Source organism: Heloderma suspectum, chromosome 7 (assembly GCF_057233095.1).
Source record: "Heloderma suspectum isolate Gila_16-S chromosome 7, 16-S_ref, whole genome shotgun sequence".
NCBI classification, from domain to species: domain Eukaryota; kingdom Metazoa; phylum Chordata; class Lepidosauria; order Squamata; family Helodermatidae; genus Heloderma; species Heloderma suspectum.
Genome location: NC_139464.1, coordinates 82,333,997 through 82,355,964, shown reverse-complemented (window position 1 = coordinate 82,355,964; position 21,968 = coordinate 82,333,997). Strand labels below are relative to the sequence as shown.

At 42.0% G+C, this 21,968-nt stretch overlaps 1 protein-coding gene across 4 annotated transcripts in view; it reads right to left on the bottom strand.

The window, feature by feature from the left end:
* The window catches only part of FOXP2 (forkhead box P2), a 595,587-nt gene that overhangs the window by 526,458 nt on the left and 47,161 nt on the right, over positions 1-21,968 (bottom strand). Inside the window, exon 2 of one of the 4 annotated variants that reach the window (XM_084810786.1) lies at positions 6,935-7,187. The exons of the other annotated variants lie outside the window; for them this stretch is intronic. The gene's annotated coding sequence lies outside the window, so the exon portion shown is untranslated. The remainder of the gene's footprint in view (positions 1-6,934; positions 7,188-21,968) is intronic. 4 annotated transcript variants of the gene reach the window in all.

Below are 21,968 nucleotides of genomic sequence, written 5' to 3'. Positions count from 1 at the left end.
CATACTATTTATTTATTTACAATATTTATATACCGCTCCACATCAAAGATCTTGGAGTGGGGAACAGCAAGATAAAATAATAATAAAAAATAAGAAAATGTTTAATTTAAAACAATTAAAACATTAAAAGAACAGATTCAGAAAATAATAAACCACGGCTGGTCATTCAGGAAAAGCCTCTTGAAATAATGTCTTCAGGAAGCACCGAAAGCAACACAACTATGGCACCTGCCTGACCTCCAAAGGCAGGGAATTCCACAGGAAGGGGGCCACTATGCTGAAGGCTCTCTTCCTGGTGGATATTTGCGTTCCCTATTTTTTGCTGTTCTAAATATTTACGTAGGCTAGAACGGCGAAAAATAGGTAACGCAAATGGCGGCTGCCGTAGCCACCGCCGTTTGCGTACGCTGGGTTTTTTGGGGGGGGTTAGCCGTGATAGGCTATGTAAATACTTACGTAGCCTATCACAGTTGCAAGGACGCCAATGGCGGCCGCAGCACTGCGGCCGGCCAGGAGACCAGCCGCCGGAGCCACCGCCACATCCACCCCAGGTAACTTCCGTCCCGGGGGGATTCCGCAGGTGGGCGGGGGGGCAAAGAATCCAGCCTCACTGGAATCCGTGGTGGAATTCTCTGCCATCCCTAGCTACTAATGCCTGTACCACTGTGGCCAAGCTATCCCTGTCCAGCTAGTAAAAGGCACTCCAAGCCGCAGCGGCCACTTGGGCCTCCAGTAATAATGACAGATCTAGGAGTACCCCACACACTACGAACCTGATCTTTCAGGGGGAGTGCAACCCCATCCAGAACAGGCAATGCGCCTATCTCCCAGACTTGGTAACCACTCACCCACAGGGCTTCCATCTTGCCAGGGTTCAGCTTCAGTTTACTGGCCCTCATCCAACCCATTACTGAGTTCAGACACTGATCCAGGACTTGCACAGCCTCTCCTGATCCAGGACTTGCACAGCCTCTCCTGTCACAGGGAGATAGAGCTGAGAGTCATCAGCATACTGATGGCATTTACCTCCAAATCCCCTAATCATCGCTCCCAGCAGCTTCATATAGACATTAAAGTACATTGGGGACAAGACGGTGCCCTGTGGCACCCCAAAGCTCAATCGCCAAGGAGCCAAGGAATAGTCACCCAATGTTATTCACTGAAATCGACCCCACAGGTAGGACCAGAACCACTGTAACACAATGCCTATGATACCCATCCCACTGAGTCGATCCAGGAGGATACCATGGTCGATGGTATCAAAAGCTGATGAGAGTTCAAGCAGAATTAAGAGGGCTGCACTCCCCCTTTCCCTCTTTCGATAAAGGTCATCCATCAGGGCAACCAAGGCTGATTCAATCCCATAAACAGATCGAAACCCAGACTAGAATGGGTCTAGATAATCAGTATCCTCCAAGAGTGCCTGTAGTTGTTCTGCCGCAACCCTCCCAAGTACCTTCCATAGGAAAGGGGTATTTGCAACTGGGCGGTAGTCGTCTAATACCGTTGGGTCCAGGGTGGGATTCTTCAGGAGTGGCCACACCACCGCCTCCTTAAGGATACTACAAACACCATTAGGAATATTTTCAAATATGTGTTGTTTAAAATGCTGTACATATACTCTTTTTTTACAGTATGTGCATTGTTGTGCCATTATCATGACAGTTCTTCAAACTGGATTATCTACTTACTGTCTACATTGTTTGGAATTTAAGTAAGTGAGATGCAAGTAACACATGGCTTCATCTTGTAGTCTTCTAGCTGGTGATTTGTGTCAATGCGAGCTATAGTGAACAGGGAGACTTCTACCTACTGTGGAAGGGCAAGTGGCTGTGAGAAGAGGTTGAACCACCCTAGGAACATATTAGGATTGAACTCTGCCTCTGCTCCCCATTCTGTGTTTTTCTACAGTGGATGAGACCACTGAGCAGGGGGTGATGAGATCTATTCCTCCTGGAGGGCCAAGCAGGTTCAGAAAGTTATAACAGCTCGCACTTTTGTCTCCTGAAAAGAGAGCTCGGATGTGTTCTGGTATTCAGTTTGCTTAAGAACTTTCTTCATCCAGCAGCCAGCATTCAAATCTCAGGGCTGGCTAACACAGTGTTTCTCCTGCACCCAAGAAGCACTGAGTCCTCAACTGCATGAGGAAATCGAAATGCAAACCAAGCTGTCCACGAATTTATGTGGTTATGATGCCACTTTTTTCACCTGCTGCAGGTATGGGGAACTGCTGTACTTGTATTAATGTACTGCCTGGTTAACACATCATTTTCTCTGTACGAGTATGTGCCCAGTTAGGACTGCTCATGTGGAATGGGAAATAACTAGGGGTGTACGGATTCCCCACCATCTGTTCCGGTGGGGAATCTGTGGCAGGGGAGGCAATCCATTCCTCTCCCCTGCCCCCGGAATCCTCCAGAGCGGTTCCGCTCCGCTCGGATTCCGGGGGGGGGGACTGGCTTGGGGGCCGCTTACCTTCCCTCCTGCCAGCCAGAGCCGTTCGTCTCCTCCCTGTCCCAGCCGATTGCCATGTCCTTAAAAAAAAAAAAAAAAGGCAATCGGGAGGATGTGCCAATAGACTTAGACGCAAATAGAGTCATGAATCTTGCGTATAAGTCTATGGACACATCCTCCCGATTGCCTTTTTTTTTTTTTTAAGGACATGGCAATCGGCAGGGACAGGGAGGAGGCGAACAGCTCTGGCTGGCAAGAAGCAGCCAAGTGCCGTTCCGCCTCCAGTCCTCCTGGAGCGGAGGTAAGTGGTCCCGATCCGCTGTGGATTCCTGAGGCCGGATTCCAAAGAATCTGGCCTCATTTGAATTTGCAGAGGAGTTCTCTCACATCCCTAGAAATAACTAGGTGAATCAGCACTACAGCTACTAGATCCTTGAAGTTTTTATAGTGAAAGCCCATTCATTTCTACATGTAGAGTTCTACCAAAAAAAAAAAAAAAGTTGCAGATTATGGATTTTCCTATCTTTTCTGTTACATTTTCCATCCACCCCCATTCCCTACAAATCAAATGCAATATTCTAAACATTATGTGTGAAACTACAGAAAAAAATGTACTGAGGGAAAATGGAGGGCGCTAGGCAGAGATTCATTTATAAAACTGAATTGGTCAATCCAATTCAGTTTTATAAATGTTAGGATGACCTATCCATCCTGATCTCCCTTTAATATGGTGAAAAGTTAAATGTACAGATGGGCCTTAGCATAGCCACCACATATAATATTACTTATGTGAAGTATCAAGACACATCATCTTCAAATTTGCTTTTAATGAAAAAATAGTATACGGATAAAAATTAGGGATATATGAATCTGTGAATTTTGCTTTCTCCAATGTTCTATTTTTTTAAAAATCTCAAATCTTTTCCAGACTGCTTATGAAGAGATTTGCAAACGTTGGTAAATTCTTCTTTAACCCCCACCCCACCCCCTGCCAAAAACCTAGTGAAATTCTCACCCTTCTGATCCGGACAAATTCAATAGTTACAACTCTTCCCAACACAGAGAGGACCATGTTATGCCTGCCTGTACCTAAAGATGAGGAGAATGTCTGAAAAAAAGACATCACAATTTTTATTCAGCACTACTACAAACATGGTTGAATTCATAGGAATTCACAACCATAAGCACTCAAAGCCCTCTACCTGGATAGACGAATGTCAGTTTCGCTTTCTCTCATATTCAAATATTTTTATCTCAAACTCTTCCCATTCCATTAATGAAGAAATTTGCAAATTTTGTTAAGTCCTTATCAAAAAACAAGCCAAACAAAATTCTCTAATAAAAATGTGTATCTCACTTAGGATGGTATTGTTACTTTATGCACATAGGTAGCAAAAGAGGATGACTTCAATCCTAGACAGCAACACACACTGGCAGAACAGAAGTTCACATGCAGTTGGAGAGGTTTCAAACATTTTTACAGCAGCCAGTCACCCAGAGGAATTGACAAGTTTTTCGATTTAAAGCTGTTTACTGTTTCAGCTGGGAGATCTGCTGAATCAACTCTTGCAAAGCACTTCTGACTGTGCATGCTCCTTTCCTGCCCACAATTATGGCTACCTAGGATTATGGTCAATGGTGTTTACTTCAGGACACATGCACTTAACATTATTATTATTAAAAAAAATTAAGAGCTAGGCAAATAAGTGATCTTGCAAAAGCACTTTTTTATTTTTATCCTGAGTTTTTACACAAATGTTTACCTGGTTACTATTAGTAGTTCTTGAGAATTACTCTTTTCCCTCTGTTTCACTTGCCGTGGGATTCGTTTTTCTCATCTTTGAATGTAGCCCAACCTTGCTGTAAACTATTAGGTTTTCACCACTTAAGACAGGCAGGTTCCCACTGGTCAACAGAAATTACTACTCTCTATCTATACAGAGTTTACCATGGCATCAACATATTAACTCTGAACCATAAGTCCTATTCTTCAAGCTCTTAAACACCAACATTCCTATAGTCAGATATATCTACAACAGCATGGCAATTAATGAGGAAAAAGTTCAAAAGGTCTATGGGTAGCATTCAGGCAGGCAAGGTTTACAGCCTATTTCAAAATATCATCTGTTATAGCTACTATTTCGATATGAGAACGTTTCCTACCTTGCCATAACCCTATATTCTGGCCCAATCTACCTACACTCTAAGTCCGTGATGGCGAACCTATGACACGCGTGTCAGCACTGACACGCGTTGCCATTTTCGATGACACACGGCCGCATGCGGTCGCATACAGAGAAGTATGGGGCCGCATGCCGAGAAGTATGGGGCCGCATGCAGAGAAGTATGGGGCCGCATGCCGAGAAGGACGTTTCATCCTCGGCTACTGCACGGCCAGGTGCAGTAGCCGAGGATGAAACATTTGCTGTAGTGTAGTGTAGACACTCTGTGCCGGAGGTCTGTAGGCCAAAACAACAGAACTCCGGCACAGAGCGTCTAGTTCTGGGACTTCCGGTTAGGCCGTTAGGAGATCTTTGACCTCACTTCCGGCCGGCGGAGCAGGGAGCAGCGGAATGCCGCGGGGGACGCATCTCTGGGGGCCCTGTGATCGCCATTACCAGCAACCACATAACCACAGCAACCATCATCCAATCTACTCCTCTGGGGTGTCGTGGATTTCTAATTGACCATCATTACTGAGATAAGTGAGGGGGAGGCTGGGAGAGGCGAGGGCCTGTGCTATGGGTGCCGTTTCCCGCCATTAGAAATAGCGGCAGCCATCTTAATTTATATAAGGAACGCCATTTTGCAGCATAGTGCAGACTCCATTTCACCACTATTACTGTTGTGCATCCTTATTAACCCCTATTTCTGCTTATTAACCCTGCCCTTTCCTAAAAAACAGTTACATGTGCCATCTTGTGGTCAGTTAGGCTAGTTAACCCCTAATTGCCTGCAGGGCTAACAGGCTATCTATAATTCTATCTTCTGTCACTGCCCCCCTGATGGAGAACCCAAAAAATAAAAAACCAAGGTTAAGTAAAGGAAGTGGTAGTAGCACTAGCCGACCCTTTCAAGAGACATGGACCGAGATGTATGGCATTATAGAAAAAAATGGCAGATCATTTTGCGTTCTATGTACTGAAACGGTAGTAAGCAGAACGTGGAATATAAATAGACATTTTGAAACTAATCATTCCCAGCTCTTGAAAAAAAGTGAGGATGAAAGGAAGGAATACATTTCCAGGCAGCTACACCTTTATAAGATCCAATCTAATTCCATCCTTAAATTTATAAAAGGCTCTACAAATTTAACATCTGCAAGTTTGAGCATTGCTCACTCCATAGCTCAGCATGGAAAAGCACTCAGTGAGGGAGAATTTATTAAAGAAACTCTCCTAAGATGTGCACCAGTTCTATTTCACGATATGCAGAATAAAGATGCAATTATTAAGAGAATATCTGAGTTACCACTCAGTAGAAATATCATAAAAGACTGAATAATGAGACTGAACACAAACGTACAACATCAATTAAAGAGAGACATAAGTAATTGTAAATATTTTTCGATCTCTCTTGATGAAACTACTGATGTCACATCACATGCTCAGTTGGCCATTATTGGTCGATATTCTGATGGTCTCACAATGAGAGAAGAGTTGATAAAGTTAGTATCAGTGCCAACAAGTACATCAGGAAGCAAAATATGTAAGGTTGTTATACAAACATTCCGTGACCTAAGCATTGATATCTCTAAAGTTGTGTCAGTGACGACAGATGGGGCACCAAACATGGTGGGGAAAAAAGTTGGATTTGTCAAATTGTTTACGGAAGCTATTGGACATCCGATTGTGCCTTTTCATTGTATTATCCATCAGGAGGTTTTATGTGCCAAGGCAGGATTCACCGACTTAAACGACTTAATGTCAGTTGTTACAAAAATAGTTAATTTAATAGCTGCTCGCCCCCTTCACAAGCGAGAATTTTCTGCACTTTTACTGGAGGTTGATTCCACCTACAGTGGACTGCTGATGTACAATAATGTAAGACGGCTGAGCCGAGGCAAAGTTCTAGAGCGCTTTGTGGAGTGCTTTGAAGAAATTAAAGTATTTCTTGAGGATAAGGATCTGGGAAACTTTTCTCAGCTCAATGATGATAAGTGGGTCAACACCCTGATATTTTTTACAGATCTCTCTGTTCATATTAATGAACTGAACTTAAAGTTACAAGGTTTTGGCAAAAGTATTGACGTTATGTTTGGATACATAAAAGCTTTTGAAAGTAAACTTCAAATTTTCAAGCGAGATGTAGAAACTAAAACTTATAAGTATTTTCCTCGAGTAACAAAGTATTTTGAGAAGGCCAGTGCAGCTGTACAAAATGAAATGGAACCCTTGCATATAAAGTACCAGCATGTTTTAGACTCGTTACTTGACCAGTTCAGTGATAGATTTAATCAATTTAGAAGCCTAGAACATACCATAAAAATAATTAAGTATCCTGATGTAGTAGTCTACAGTAGCTTGGAATTAAATGGTTTCCAATGGATGCAAATTGATGATTTGGAGATGCAACTTGCAGAATTTCAAGACAGCATCTGGGCTCAGGTGTTTGTCAACTTGAGGTCAAAGCTTGAGAATCTGGAAAGGTGCCGCTTGGAGAATCAAGAGGAGTGCCACTACGAACAGGAAATTTGGAGTGCCTGGAACCGATTACCAGACACTTTTAGCACCCTGAAAAATATAGCAATGGCTTTACTCACAATTTTTCCCTCTACGTACTTTTGTGAGACCTTATTCTCAGCGTTAAATAGTATCAAAACCAACAAAAGAAACAGATTGACAGATGAAGTTAGTAGCGCTTGCTTGGGCTTGAAGTGTACAAAATACCAACCTTCAATTGAAGGTTTAGCCAATGAAATTCAGCAACAAAAAAGTCACTAATAGGCAGGTTAAAGAATTCCCCCTCCCCCTCACTTATCTTAGTTCACGGCACCCCACACAAGTTAAATAATATCAAGACCAACAAAAGAAACCGACTGACAGATGAACAAAGAAGTCACTAAGCAGGTAAGTTAAATAATTAGTTTTTGGTTTATTAAATACAGTTATATATTACAATTATACATTTTTGTTATTTAAACTATAAATATCGCGAAATTATGGCTTTTTTCTCGAAGTGACACACCACCCGAGTTATGCTCGTTTTTTTGGCGAATTTTGACACACCAAGCTCAAAAGGTTGCCCATCACTGCTCTAAGTATTAACATGCGGTCTTTAGAGAAAACTTATATGCAGTCTAGCTCTATGTTAATAGCCTTAGGGCACAATCCTATTCAGATAGGCAGCCGCCTCCAAACTCGGGGGCAACCACCTATCCAATGCAGGACAGGAGAAGCATGGAGGGGACTGTTCCCTCCGCGCTTCTCCTGCCCTGCACTGTCAGCTAGACAGCCAATTGCGGGTGTCTAGTCGCGGGAGGACTGAGCAGGGGAGGAGGCTGCTGTACGACACATTGGATGTGTCATACAGGCATTTATACCCTCCAAGCCCCGGAATGCCCCTTTTTGGCCGCTCCGCAGTCCTCTTGTGAGTGTAGAGGATGGGGCTGTTCCGCACTGCCTCCAAGGCAGCGTGGAAGCGGGGGGAGGTTAGCTCTCCGGGAACTGACCTTGGAGCATGGGCTCTGAGATCAGTTCCCAGAAAACCAGATATCCTATGGCCGTCTCCACAGGATTGCTGCCTCCTATATTCTACTGCACAGCTATGATTTAGCAGTAATGCATTCTTCTAAAAATATATACATGTTTCTATCTTCACTAAATATTGTTAAAGCTCAAATGCCATCAACAGTTTCAAAAGAGCAAAGCAGTTGCCTTCTGAAATCTGTTTCTACACTGTTTTCTTTCATTGTCAATTTAAAGTAGGGATGTACGAAAGTCACTTACCTTTCCGCGGATTATGTTGATAGAGGGGGGGGAGGCGTTCCATCCCTCCCCCTGGAATTCTTGATGGGGGGGAGGCGATCCTTTACTCCCCCCCGGAATCCTCGATGGCCAGCTGTGCTCTGCAGCAGCTCCCAGAGCAGCCAGCCAGGCCCAGCCAGGCCAGAGCCGTCCGCAGCCGGATTTCCGGCCGCGGAGGGCTCTGGGGGAAAAAAACTGCGTACGCAAATGGCAGTGGCTACAGCCGCCGCCATTTGCGTTCCTTATTTTTGGCCGTCTTAGTCTACGTAAATATTTACATAGACTATGACGATGAAAATAAAGGGGAACGCAAATAGCGTAGCGGGCGCTATTTGCGACCCTTTTTGATTCACCGTTTTAGCCTACGTAAATATTTACGTACGCTAAAATGGCGAATCAAAAAGGGACGCAAATAGTGCCCGCTACACTATTTGCGTTCCCCTTTATTTTCGCCATCATAGTCTACATAAATATTTACGTAGACTAAGACGGCCAAAAATAAGGAATGCAAATGGCGGCGGCCATAGCCGCCGCCATTTGGGTACGCGGTTTTTTGTTTTTTAAAAAAAACCCAGCCATGATAGGCTACGTAAGTCTTTACGTAGCCTATCACGTCGTGGGGTTTTGTTTTGTTTTTAAACCCAGCCATGATAGGCTACGTAAATCTTTACGTAGCCTATCGCATCGTGTTTTTTTGTTTGTTTTTACAAGACTACAAGTGGTGGCGGCGGCAGCCAGTTGGAAGACCAGCTGCCGCAGCCGCCACCAAAGCCGCCGCTGGAGCCGCCACCGCCCGGAAGATCCACCCCAGGTAAGTCTCGTCCCGGGGGGGATCCGCGGGGGGGCAGACCGTTCCGCCACGGAGTTCGGGGGGCCGAATGCACTGGCATTTGGCCTCACCGAGATCTGTGGCAGAATTCTCTGACATCCCTAATTTAAAGTTTAAACAGCCCCAAATAATTTATAATTATTGACAGGATATAGTTCTATTTTATATTTTAAAACATTAACCACTTTATTAAATAAAAAGGCAATAAAAATAAATTTTCAATCCTATTGGTGCTATAAAGAAGAGAAAGGCAAGTGTGAGGAGCTTTGAAATGTTGTATTACCGAACACCTTAAACAGCCTTATTCATTTCTGAATGAATTAGAGTAATTTGTTGCTTTAATGCAAGAAAAAAAACCTACCCAAGAAGTTGTGCAAGTAAATATATGCCCATCTGCAGCATATCCTGAGCACTAAATTACAAGGCAATAAAGAAAACATATGTAAGACCTGCATGTTAACTACTTTACATCTCTATTTTACAAATAAGAATTAGATTGTTTTCCATAGTTGCAATTGTTTGGAATGTATATGATAGGTATCTGTCACAATATCAGCTTCAACCCTGTACAACTGCAATGTGAAGACATTTACCTAGCTCTGACACACATGGCTTCCACAGCGTTTAAGAGTTCAAAACGATGTGCAGAAAAATTATGCAAGGCCAAAACTGTCATCCACATTCAATAAAGAACGTGAAAGAACATCACTGTGGAATCCTTGGGCATACACAGGTTGGGGGGTCAAGTTCATTCAGGCAAAGACTGCCCCATTTCAAGGATCCCCGCCTTACGTTCCTACCCTCCAGCTCATCTTAAATTAGTGGTTAAAATATGAAGAAGTCATTATTTCCTCATGTCTTTCTCGTCTGATGATATGCTGCAATTAACTTTCACTGGCACTGGTTCCTGATGTAACATGAATGAAGCCAGGGAAATGACCAGTTTCTGGCCACTGATTCTTTTCAATTTACAAGGTCAGCTTAGATATATGGAATACCTAGCCTTACTTTTTGTATTGGTCCAGGGCAGAAGAGTGAAGAGAAAAGATACTGAATGAAAAAGGACACAATTTTAGATTTTGTAATAGCCAGGTCATGTGTCAGATCAGATAAATCTTTTTCATTTTTAATCTGATTTTTAAAAACTTGAGCAGGTGGAGACGGAGGGGAGACTGATCTATCTATCTAAATCTATGTAAAATTATTCCAAGGCCACAATTAAGGGTAGAATCCTCTCAAGGCAGTGTAGAAGATAAAAACCAGACAAGATGAATACAATTTTTAAAAATCTATAAAAACATGTTTCAATAAAATCCAATAATTATTTTAGATTCTACTGACTTTAACAGAACTGTTTCAGTGGATGCATTAATGGATTTTTAAATCGCAGTAAGGTGCGAAGTAATGAATACATTGATGTTATTGATGAAATTATATTTCTACATATTACCAAAGATTTATTAGTGAGGCAATTAATATTAATAACTCTACTGTTTGCATCACGCCAGCAAAAGAGAGACAATATGGTCAAGTGGATACTATAAAAACCAATGTATTGTTTCAAACTGTCATTAAAATTAACATCTTCATCTATTTGTATTGGTTTATGTGTGAATTTGTGCTGTTCTCCCTCTACTGTGGTGAGGACTTCCACCCACTTAGGTCCTGGTGAAACTTAGCCCTTGTAGGGCTCCCCATGGGTTGGGTTTTTCAATATGGTCAGGTTTCAGGAATAGACTGGCACCATGGAAAGCTCCAAGTGGTGCTGGGGTTGGAAGCCAGACAGGCTTGTCTGTATATTGCTCCAAGAAGGAGAAGAGCAAGAATGAGTCTTAAATAAGACTTTAGCTGCCTTTAGGCTGGTTGGCCCTGCCTCGATACAGACTGAGGCTTTGTCTCTTAAAGGCGCCAGGCTTGTTTTAGCAATCTCAGGCTGTGACAATGTAGGAGTGGCTGTGCCTAATGGCTCAAGTCCACAGAGTCTGAGGACTGTAATGCAACTTCCTCTAGATGCAGGGGAGCCAACTCCTGGGGTCTTTTTGGAGAACCGGGTCCCAGGGAGATGCAAGCCTCATTACACCTTTCTGTGGCTGAGTCTTCTCCCATTAACTCAAGAACCTCTTCTTCTGAAGACAAGAGGTCAGGATCCTCTGAAGATGATGGTTTGGGGTCCTGGTCCATGACAGAATTCATCAGCTTCTAATCCTATCCTGCATAATGATCCCCCACTCCAAAAGAATGGATATTAGGAATTCCAAAGTGCACAGGGACATAGGAAGCTGCCTTATACTGAGTCAGATAATTGGTCCATCTAGCCCTGTACTGTCGACAGTGACTGGCAGCAGCTCTCCAGGGTTTCAGGCAGGAATTTTTCCCACCCTACCTGGAGATGCCAGAGATCGAACCTGGGACCTTCTGCATGCGAAGCAGGTGCTCTACACTGAGCCACGGTAATTGTTCCTCAGCACTTATCTCCTGTTCACATTTAAAAGCAGTTATAGTAATTTTCAGTATCAGAAATCATGTCCTACTAGCTTAAAATTAAAAACTAGCTTTCAAAGCTGTCACACTCCTCCAACCCAAAATGGTCATCTATGGCTAAAAAGTCTGAACTCCATAATCTGATCTGTAAACTAGAACAGTGAGGCTTGTTGCGGATTTATCTGTCAAGACTGTGCTGTAAACACAGATAGAATAATTTTCTGAAAATATTACCATTGACTATAAACTTCAACCTAACCTAAATTTGGCCTTCAAATGACCCACATCTAGCATGACCACTATGTCCTCCCCCACATTCTCTAACAGGCTATTCTTTAACTCACATGCTACTGAAACCAATGGGTCTTAAAACTGCTTAACATTTGCTGGAATGTGGCCATAATTTCTAAATGAAAAATTAATATAGTCATGTATTAAAATTGCTTTGTCTTATTCAAAACCAATGGAGTTCAAAGCCATTGTTCAAATTACCGCTTTCCTGGAGGGCAAAAAAGTCTACAAGGTTTTCATATAATGGAGATGGTTTTCCAGGTTTTCATAATCTGGTCCAGAAGAGAATGCTAGTACATTATTGATGTTATCTTACAAAATAGTGCTAGTCACTAATAATTGTATTTTGCCACTACTGTAGTAAAGATACCGTTAAATAACATAACATGAATAATTCAATAAAGGAGGCCTGATTTTTGTTATTGCTTTTAAATTGCAGGTTATCCTGATGACTTGTGCAAGTTCTATTATCCCATGATCACCAGTTTGTGGAACTGTCTGGAAGAATCTGATATCCTATCTACCTAAAGGGAAGAATGCCTCATCAAAATGTCTTATAAAAGGGCCTCTGTGTATGGTTAAGCACTTTAGGGTGCAATCCGGAAACTTCAGCTGGTCCAAAATAGGGCAGCAAGATTGTTAACAGGGACTGGCCTGCGAGCTCGTATTACGCCAGTACTTTTCCAGCTGCACTGGCTGCCGGTCCATTTCCGGGCCCGATTCAAAGTGCTGGTGTTAACATTCAAAGCCCTTAACGGCTTGGGGCCAGGTTACCTGAAGGATCGCCTCCTCCCATATGTGCCTGCCCGGACCTTAAGATCATCAGCGGCAGCCCTTCTCCGTGAGCCCCTGCCAAAGGAAGTGAGGCGGGTGGCTACTAGGAGGAGGGCTTTTTCTGTTGTGGCACCCCGGCTCTGGAATGAGCTCCCTAGTGAGGTTCGCCTGGCGCCTACATTGTACTCCTTTCGGCGCCAGGTGAAGACCTTTTTATTTTCCCAGGCATTTTAGCTTTCTAAATTTTTATCTTTGCTGTTTTAAATCTGTATTTTAAACTCCTGTACTGCTGCTAGGTTTTATTGTGGTTGTATTGTTATATTGTGGTTTTAATGTTCTATATATTTTAAATTGTTTTATTGTGTGTTGTTTGGTTTTAGTTTTTGTGAACCACCCAGAGAGCTTCGGCTATTGGGCGGTATAGAAATAAATAAATAAATCCTATCAGGAGTGACAGCCGCCTCTGAACTCGGAGGTGACCACCTATCTAATGCAGGGAAGGAGCAGCGCGGAGGGGATCGTCCCCTCTGCACTTCAGCCACCCTGTATTCGTGGCTAGACAGCCAATTTCGGCAGTCTAGCCATGGGAAGTCAGAGCGGAGGGGACACACCAGATGTCGCATAGGAAGCGTCGGAACAGCACTTCCGCCCTCCCTGTCCTGGCTTTCCCCCAGGAACGCCCCATTTTCACCGCTCTGTGCTCCTCTTCCAAGCACAGAACGCGGGGCCATTCCTACAAGGCAGCGGGGGAGGGGGTGGAGGTCAGTTCTCAGGGAACCGACTTATCCTATGGCTGTCTAGCCGCTGACTAGCAGCCATAGGATTGCGCCCTTATTGATTTAACACACTTTGGCTGCACCCTGTACACTGGGGTGGAGAACCTGTAGCTCTCCAGATGTTGTTGGGCTACAAGGCCTATTATCCCTGACCATTACAATCCTGGCTGGTACTGGAGTCCAACAACATCTGAAAAGCCACAGGGTGGAGCATGTGCTATTATTTATGCAAAACATTTATATCCCCATCTTCCATCCAGAGAGTTCAAGGTGGCTAACAAGTATAAAACCATACACAATTTAAAATAACCCCTACAATATAACAAAATACTATGCCGGCAGCAAAAAACAAAATACACCAGAAAAATTATTCAAAAGCCAGAAACAGTTAAAACTCAAATTCAGTACAGCCCAAATTCCTTCCTATACAATAAGGTTTTTACCATCTTGCAGAAGGCCATTAGAAAGGAGGTAAGGCAGGCTTCCCTCAGAAGAGAGTTCCCAACTCCCTAGGTTACTTTGTACGTTTTTATGAAAGGGGTAGTTTTAAAAGGAATCAATAGTTCACTCAACAATATAAACGAGTGACAGATTAACCTATTCTCTTAACTTCTTAATAAGCAACACTGATTTGTGTTTTTTCCTAGAAAAACAGAACACACAAACAGTTTACAGTAAAACCAAAATCAATAGTTAATGAGCATTAAACTAGTTGCTTCAAAATTGTCCCATTGACTTTATTATTTCAAAATAATATTGTACATCACAGGGTAAATCAGTCTTCCCAAAGTCCAAATGCAAGCCTCAGTACTGCACAGTTTCTTGTTTATTCCAACTATTTGGGGTGGGGGGAGACCCATGAAATCTCTCCTAAAACTAGAGACCAAGTCTTGTCTGTTATAGTATCATACTCCTTCCAAACTACAATGCATTGACTTACCCAACTCACAAAAAAAGAAAAGCTATAAAGTTATCATACCAAAACAACAAACCCAGCATGGACAAAAGTAAGCATTTTCCAGTCTCTGTGGTGAAAACATACACCGTTTCCAGGCTCAAAACATGCTTCTCCCCCACATATGTTTTTAAAAGACAACAACTGTACAAGTTCTAGTGAATAAAGACTAATATCAAGCAGGGTGGAAACACTGATGTTCTAGAAAGTTAGGCCAAGAGCTTCGAAGATACCACTGTTGTCCCTAGTGGTCAAATTACTTCGTTTAACAACTTGGAGTATACCAGAGGGTGACCTTCCTTTCCTCCCTTGACTGTAGGTTTGGCAAGGCTAAATGTGCCTCATAGCGCTGTCAACACTTAGCAGTCCTCCTACCCCTGTCTGTTCTTTATGCCCTTTCCTCCCATCTGCTACAAAGCCCTTCCATGAGTATCTATTATTTGCCTCTGAGTTATGAATGCCTTACAAAAGAGTATTTACAAAGGCAAGGTTGTTATCATCTGAAACAGCAACATTGACAGCTCAAGAGTGCCTGTTATTTTAAAATGTAAATTCACTTTAAACATATAAAACACTTTAAGTGAAGTGTGTGTGGTGGTGGTGGGTTTTGCAGAGAGGGAAAGTATGCATTGTCAAAATCATAATAAACATGATAAATGGTATAAGAAATAGTATAGTAAAATAGTAAATACAGAAAATAAAAATAAAAATCAGAAGTGTTACTTTTCAAAAAATGGGAACCATATTTAGCAATTAAAATAGCTTATTCTACACACAAACATCTCATAACAGTTATTTAGGTTTTCAGAAATGGGGGTCAACCACGGCTTCTTCGTCCCAGAATCCTAGGTGTAACCTGATACTTACAGCACCTATCAGTGGCTAATTCATTCACTCTGCAGTTTTCATCTTAAGACTGGATTTAAATGGTTGTGCCCATGAGCTCTGCATTTGGCCTATGTTTTGGACTTTTCTGTTTCTTCATGCATCCCCTGCTTTTTGTACCACCAAGCCTGACAAAGAGTTCTGGAAAATGTGAAAAACTGCACGCTCTTCTGTGGTGTTTTGGTTGTCCCAGTAAAGGTATTGCCCATCTCCGGATTTTGAAATATTTTCCCCCTCAGTGTGGCTATCTTTATTCTTTCAGATTTTTAACAGTTCAAAGCACTGTGTACATGTGGTAACAAAGGCATGACAATTTATCAGTTACTCAAAGACAAATTTGAAAAACAAGCAAAACAAAGCAAACCACAATTAAATCTACATAAAGGAAAAAAGTATGGATTATTGTGGCAAGAATTCATCTGCACTGTAAGCAGAGCTGGTCAAGTTCAATTAATTAGAATATATGATCTCAGAAAGCTGTGATCATCATTGTTTTAAATTAGCATAATACAGTATTAATTAAGTATTCTTATTATTGCTTAGAAAGCAAGAAAAATTAAGTGTGAAGGGGTAAACTGACATATCTATGATGAAAAGCCCACATTTAAAAACTTTGTAGCATATTAGATCATTACATACATCCACACTTTTCTCAGTTTTGCCAACTGGATTACTTTTTCTAAATAGGTATGATGTATATGAAGTAGGATATATTTTAACATCATGAGCACATCACCAAGCTGAAGTGCGCTCTTCTGGCAATTATATTAACAGTCCCCAACAGCTTTAAGAAGTCTTCCAGGGGACTGTGAGAAATGCTTCTCCTGTAACAGGGAGGGCATGTCCACATGAGACAAAGTTTATAATTGTGACAAGTTTGTAATTGTCTATTTTTATTTATATTTTTGTGTTTATTTTTCTACTGTAAACTTGTTTGACTTTGTGGGAAAGCAATATACACATGCTTTAATAAAGTAAAGTAAACATGACAAGTTTTGCCTGGAGTCTTTCAGAATAGCTGTCATATATAAATAAAAGACTATATTACGTGATCCAGAACATTTAGAAGCATTTTACCCTTCTGCCCTGGACGTTACTGGTGACTTGAACATGGCAGAGTAGGATTTTCTTCTACATGCTCCCCACTAGCTAAATGGTCGTAAGCAAACACCCCAAAACATCTCCCTTCAAAGCAAGGGTGCAAGCTTAGAGTTGGAATGCCTGGAAAAATAGGGGAATCTCATAGGACTGGTTATCCCTCAGAATGTGCTATGCCTGACAGATTCCATCAATACTCTAGCTGAGACTGTGAACTAAACGGAGCATTGCAGCTGCCTCCATCCACAGATCTAAAACAAGGTGACATGACATGAGCAAGGAAGAGAAGTGTCATGAAGGCCAGCTCTTTCCCTGGTCACAGCTCCACTTGATTCATTCAGTTATTGAGCACATTTTCATCCAGAATAGCTTCTATCCCAGTGCATCACCTACAGGCCTCTGAAACATTTTCTTTTTGGCTACTTAAGAACATAAGAGGAGCCATGCTGGATCAGACCAAGGTCCATATAGTCCAGGATTCTGTTCACACAATGGCCAACCAGCTGCCCACGGGAAATCCACAAACAGGAAATGAGTACAACAGCACCCTCCCACCCATGTTCCCCAGCAACTGGTGTACACAGGCATACTGGCTCTGATACTGGAGGTAGCATATAGCCATCAGGACTAGTAGTCATTGATAGCCCTATCCTCCATTAATATGCCCAATCCCCTTTGAAAGCCATCCAATTTGGTGGCCATCACTACATCTTATGGAAGTGAATTCCATAGTTTAACTATACACTGGGGCTAGACTGAGTGTGAGTTGTTGATGACCGTGGGTTGCTTGTTGAACTGTGGGTGAGGGGTTAGCATGAAGGGTGGCTTGTTAATCGTGCAGTGTGGCTTGTTAACCACCCTGAACAACCCAACAATAAACCATGGGTTCTCAAGGTGGCTTCTTTGAGAAAAAATAAGCCACAATGCATGGTTAATAAGCCACCCTACAGAAAATGTCTTGGGTTCAGACAACACGCCAACCCACTGTTCAGCAACAACCCACACTCAACCACTGGATGTGGGTTAGTGTGTTGTGCGATCCCAGTCACTGTGTGAAGAAGTACATCCTTTTATCTGTCCTGAATCTCCCACCATCCCACCTGGGATGACCCAGGTTCTAGTATTATGAGAGGGAGAAAAATGTCTCCCTATCCACTTTGCCTCTCCACAACTCTACAATATCCTTTTTGAGGTGTGGTGACCAGAATTGTACACAGTATTCCAAGTGTGGCTGCACCATAAGATTTGTAGATGGGCAGTTTTAGTTTTAATTCCTTTTCTAATTATGCTTAACAGTATTATTATTGTTATTATTATTAACAATAACAACAACAACAACTCTTTTCCAGGTTAAATTGTAAAGGAGACAGAAGCAAAATCAAGCTTACCAGTTTGAAACTTGCTGAACTTTGGGACTTGTTTATCAGAAATCACAACAACCCTGAAGAGTGGAATGAGTATACAGCAGGGACCTCTGTAGTACTGTTAGTACTGGGAAATTGCGGGTATGTACAATTACAATGTGAATACAAATATAGGATCCTGGGGGTAACGTTTGGCCCCTTCCCTCCATCACAATTATTTTCTTTTGAAACATAGCACATGATCCACTGGAGGAGGGAGGGAGAAAATCCTGACCATGAACCCACAAGTATGAAGGAGTTTTAAAATAATTGAGGTGGGGGGAATCAAGATCATGGCACTGTCTCTCCCAAATGTGGGATGAAAGTGCAGAACTGGAACACCTATTATACATAAAATAATCTATTTCACAGTAAAAGCATACAGGATAATATGGCCCATGGGGAAACAACACTGGGCCACCTGATGATGATGGACAGAAAAGCATCCTGGTTCGGTGGCAATACATTACTTGCCATGTCTTCAACTGACATGCCTATCACAAAGGAAAATACTGGGGGAAATTGTAGCAACAATATAGCCATGTATACCATTGCATGCTTACTTTATAGAAGGTAGCTATAGAAGCCCACTGTGTTAGTCTTCCTCCCACTGCCCACAACACCCGTCTGTCTCTCCCTACCTACCCACTGCGTCCACATCTTCCCTTTTGTGACCCAGTCATTTGTTCTTTTTGAACTTTTGTGAACATATTGGTTGAGTTTCATACACTGTGTCACTGAACTTATTACATTGGTTCACTGACACTATTGGATTGCTTGAACGACCTCAGTATTGTAGGACAGCATAGGGAGTGGCTTGCATCTATGTGTCCTGGCTTTGCTGAAAATAGTATGAAAGGGAAAACTGGAAAAGGGGAAGATAAGCAGTAACTAATGCAGTTAATTCCACCTGTGTTGATTTAAGACCATTAGGCTTTAAAGAAAGACTCAGCTGACTCCATGACTTTCTGCATGTTCCTTCAGTGAAGGCTTGCCCTGAACTGACCGGAAAAGCTTCCACCTGAAGATTAGAAGGGCCATCTCCCTTTGGCGAAGATGCCGAGTTACAATGCGGTTGGGGCCTTGTGGGCAATTGAGTTGTATTGTATGGTAACCCTGATAAACCCTTACACTGACCATTGTCAACACGTACACATGCAGTGCCACATTCCCTCTTCCACAAGTACATACTGTTAGCAGGCTGATGGTGGTACGGCAGGCATGAATGGCTCCCATAGTTTTTGGCAAGCATGTATATGCTCACTTTTAAGAAACTTGCCTGAGTGAAGCTAGGCAGACACAGGAAAACTGACAGTGCAAAACAAATTTACCTTAAGTTGCCCTTTTGTTATTGCAGCTGTGCACCAAGTCAAGCTTGATCACACCTCCCACTGGTAGGAAAACCTCTCTGAAACCTTCTCTTTTTTCCCCACCCTTGCAAGCTCACCCCAAACCTTTCTTTTTCTCTCCCTATAATGTTTGGGTTCCCTATTTGCCTAGCCCCACCCTTCTCACTATCCCTATACCAGAATCCCAGCCAGGATGTTACACAAATGTCCACGGCCTAGTTCATGCACCACAGCCCTTGTTTTAGGCACAAGAAAACAATAAGCTAATTTCCCCACAACTCGAACGTAGTGTTTGGATCCACGTAGGATCCACTTCAATACATTTAGTGCTTTGCATGTTGCGTGTGTAATCTGTTGATATTTTGGGATTTTGCAACAAATGCTCTGCCAGCTAATTTCTCCAATTAATCAGTGTGCATTTTACATTCTTGTGGGTTTAATATATTGCCCCTTGTTTTGAAGAATCTTCTGTGTGTGTGTGTGTGTGTGTGTGTGTGTGAATCATTTGATTTCCCCCTGGCAAGATGCACTATTGCCAAAGTTAAAAGCTCCCTCAACAGATGCATATCTTGAGAACATGTGCAAGTTTGTACACATACCTAAAAAAGCATATTTGGTAATGATACCAATTCCATTCTCCACTTCCTGGTTTATGGTGACCTAACCATAACTTGCCATGATGTCCAACTCAGGAAAACCATGGCTACAACAAACCAGGAAGTGAAGAAATTGGGGTGCACAAGAAGAGGAAGGGATGTGGGAGAGACATTCCCAGTGGTTAAACCATGGTTTGACTATGACCTGCAATTTGAGCCTAGTCAACAGAGAGAACAGAATTAGCTCCACAGATATTTATACTTTGTAAAATAGTAATAATTTTTAAAAATGAGAATTTTATTTGTGTGTTTTTTAGACCAATGGCTTACCACAAATGTCTGTTTTAAAGGGGACTGGAGATATTTGGAATGGGTTTCCTTCCAAAATCGGCTGTTCTGTTTTAACATTGAAGTGTTACAATATATATTCCATATGTACTGAATAACTTTGAAAGTGACTGCTTTATTATACAACTTTCCCTTTTTTATGTAGAGAAACGTTTCTCATGACCTCACACAGCAAAACATACCCAGTGATTATTTCCCATGATCAGTGCTAATCTACATTTTAGAATACAGATGCCTCAAAATAGAGTAACAAACTTGTGAAAGATGTCCAAATAGGCCCCCAGCAAACAAGCTTTTAATTACAGATATGACAGATTCATTATGTACACCTACTCCACCATCTGGGATAACAATCACCAGCAAAAAAGGAGGGGAAAGTGTTCAGCTTTAGAAATCATAACTTATGAACACATGGGCATGACAATACAATGAAGTTCTCAGAGGATTTGGGAAGATTAAAGTTATTTGGTCAGTCTTAATGTAAGTTTTAAGGCAAGAGAAACTTCATAAAAGTGTAATACTGTATAAAAGTAAATATACCGTATAATACTCATAATATTTAGCTGTGAAGGCATTTGTGATGGCCAGCCTTTTGGGAAAGTATGCTACAAGTCATTCTTGTTTTCTAAATTTTTGTAAACCACCTTCGTTGGTTCCAGAAAGGTGGTACAGAAATACAATTTTAAAAAATGTATGAAATAGTAGCTGCCCAGTTATATCTCCTTACAGTAGCATGCCAAGGTTACTGTAAGGAGCAACAGCAGACATGCAGGCTGATACAAGATTCCTGTCTTGATTTTGTCTCTAGTCTGCTGAGCCACAGAGAAGGAAGCAGTGCTGTGTTCAACAAGTATAAGCAGAAGTATAAGACTGGCTATAAGCCATTGCCAGGCATATGGGCCCTTGTGCTCCTTCCCATCTAGGAGTGCCACAAACATCTGCTATCCACACCACCAACTGGCTACCTATTACTTAAGAAATCACTAAAAGGCTATGTACCATCTTGCTTAATGGGCTTTTGTCTGCTGAATATATGATTCAAAATGTCATTAGCACACTGCAAGGCTTTCTGTGTGACAGTACAAGGGCTTTTCAGACATTACTTACAAGCATGAATGGAACGTAACAGAGTCACTCATGCTTCTAATTGACTTTGGTAGAACTGCAAGTGATTCTTGCATCTGCAGTTTCTACTTCTAAGATCCAAATCAATCCTTGACTCCAGATCCTTTAACTCTGCTCAAAATGCAGGGAAGCCTGCCCTGTGCAATATATAGCTGCAAAAAAAGAGAAAAAATAGCAGTGGGAAGGAAGAATCCACGGATACAAGCTACTAATATGGAAAAAAGAATACTGGTTAAAATAGCTTTTGAAAACGACCAAGTTCCACTATCACCAAGCTTAAAAGAAAAGTACTGCTGTTTAAACCCAAGGGAACTGGGTCAAAATCTAGAGGCATACCTGCCTCACATCATGAACCCCTTGGAGGTTTCTCCTCCAGATAGCAGCTTTTTGCACTACATGGAAAACTGTTTTTGGGACATGGAGCTTCAGAAGCAGCATATGATACAGTGAGAGGGAGGGGAGGTCACCCAAGGCAAGATAAATCCTAAACTCCACTACACTCACAACTCAGCAACATCCAACTCATTCTGGAAAGCAAGGAGGTAGATCACCATTACTTTTAAGATTTCACAAAACTGACAGCACTGGCATATGTGTAAGCCAACATAAGAGCAGAATGACTAGTAGCACCTCTTCAA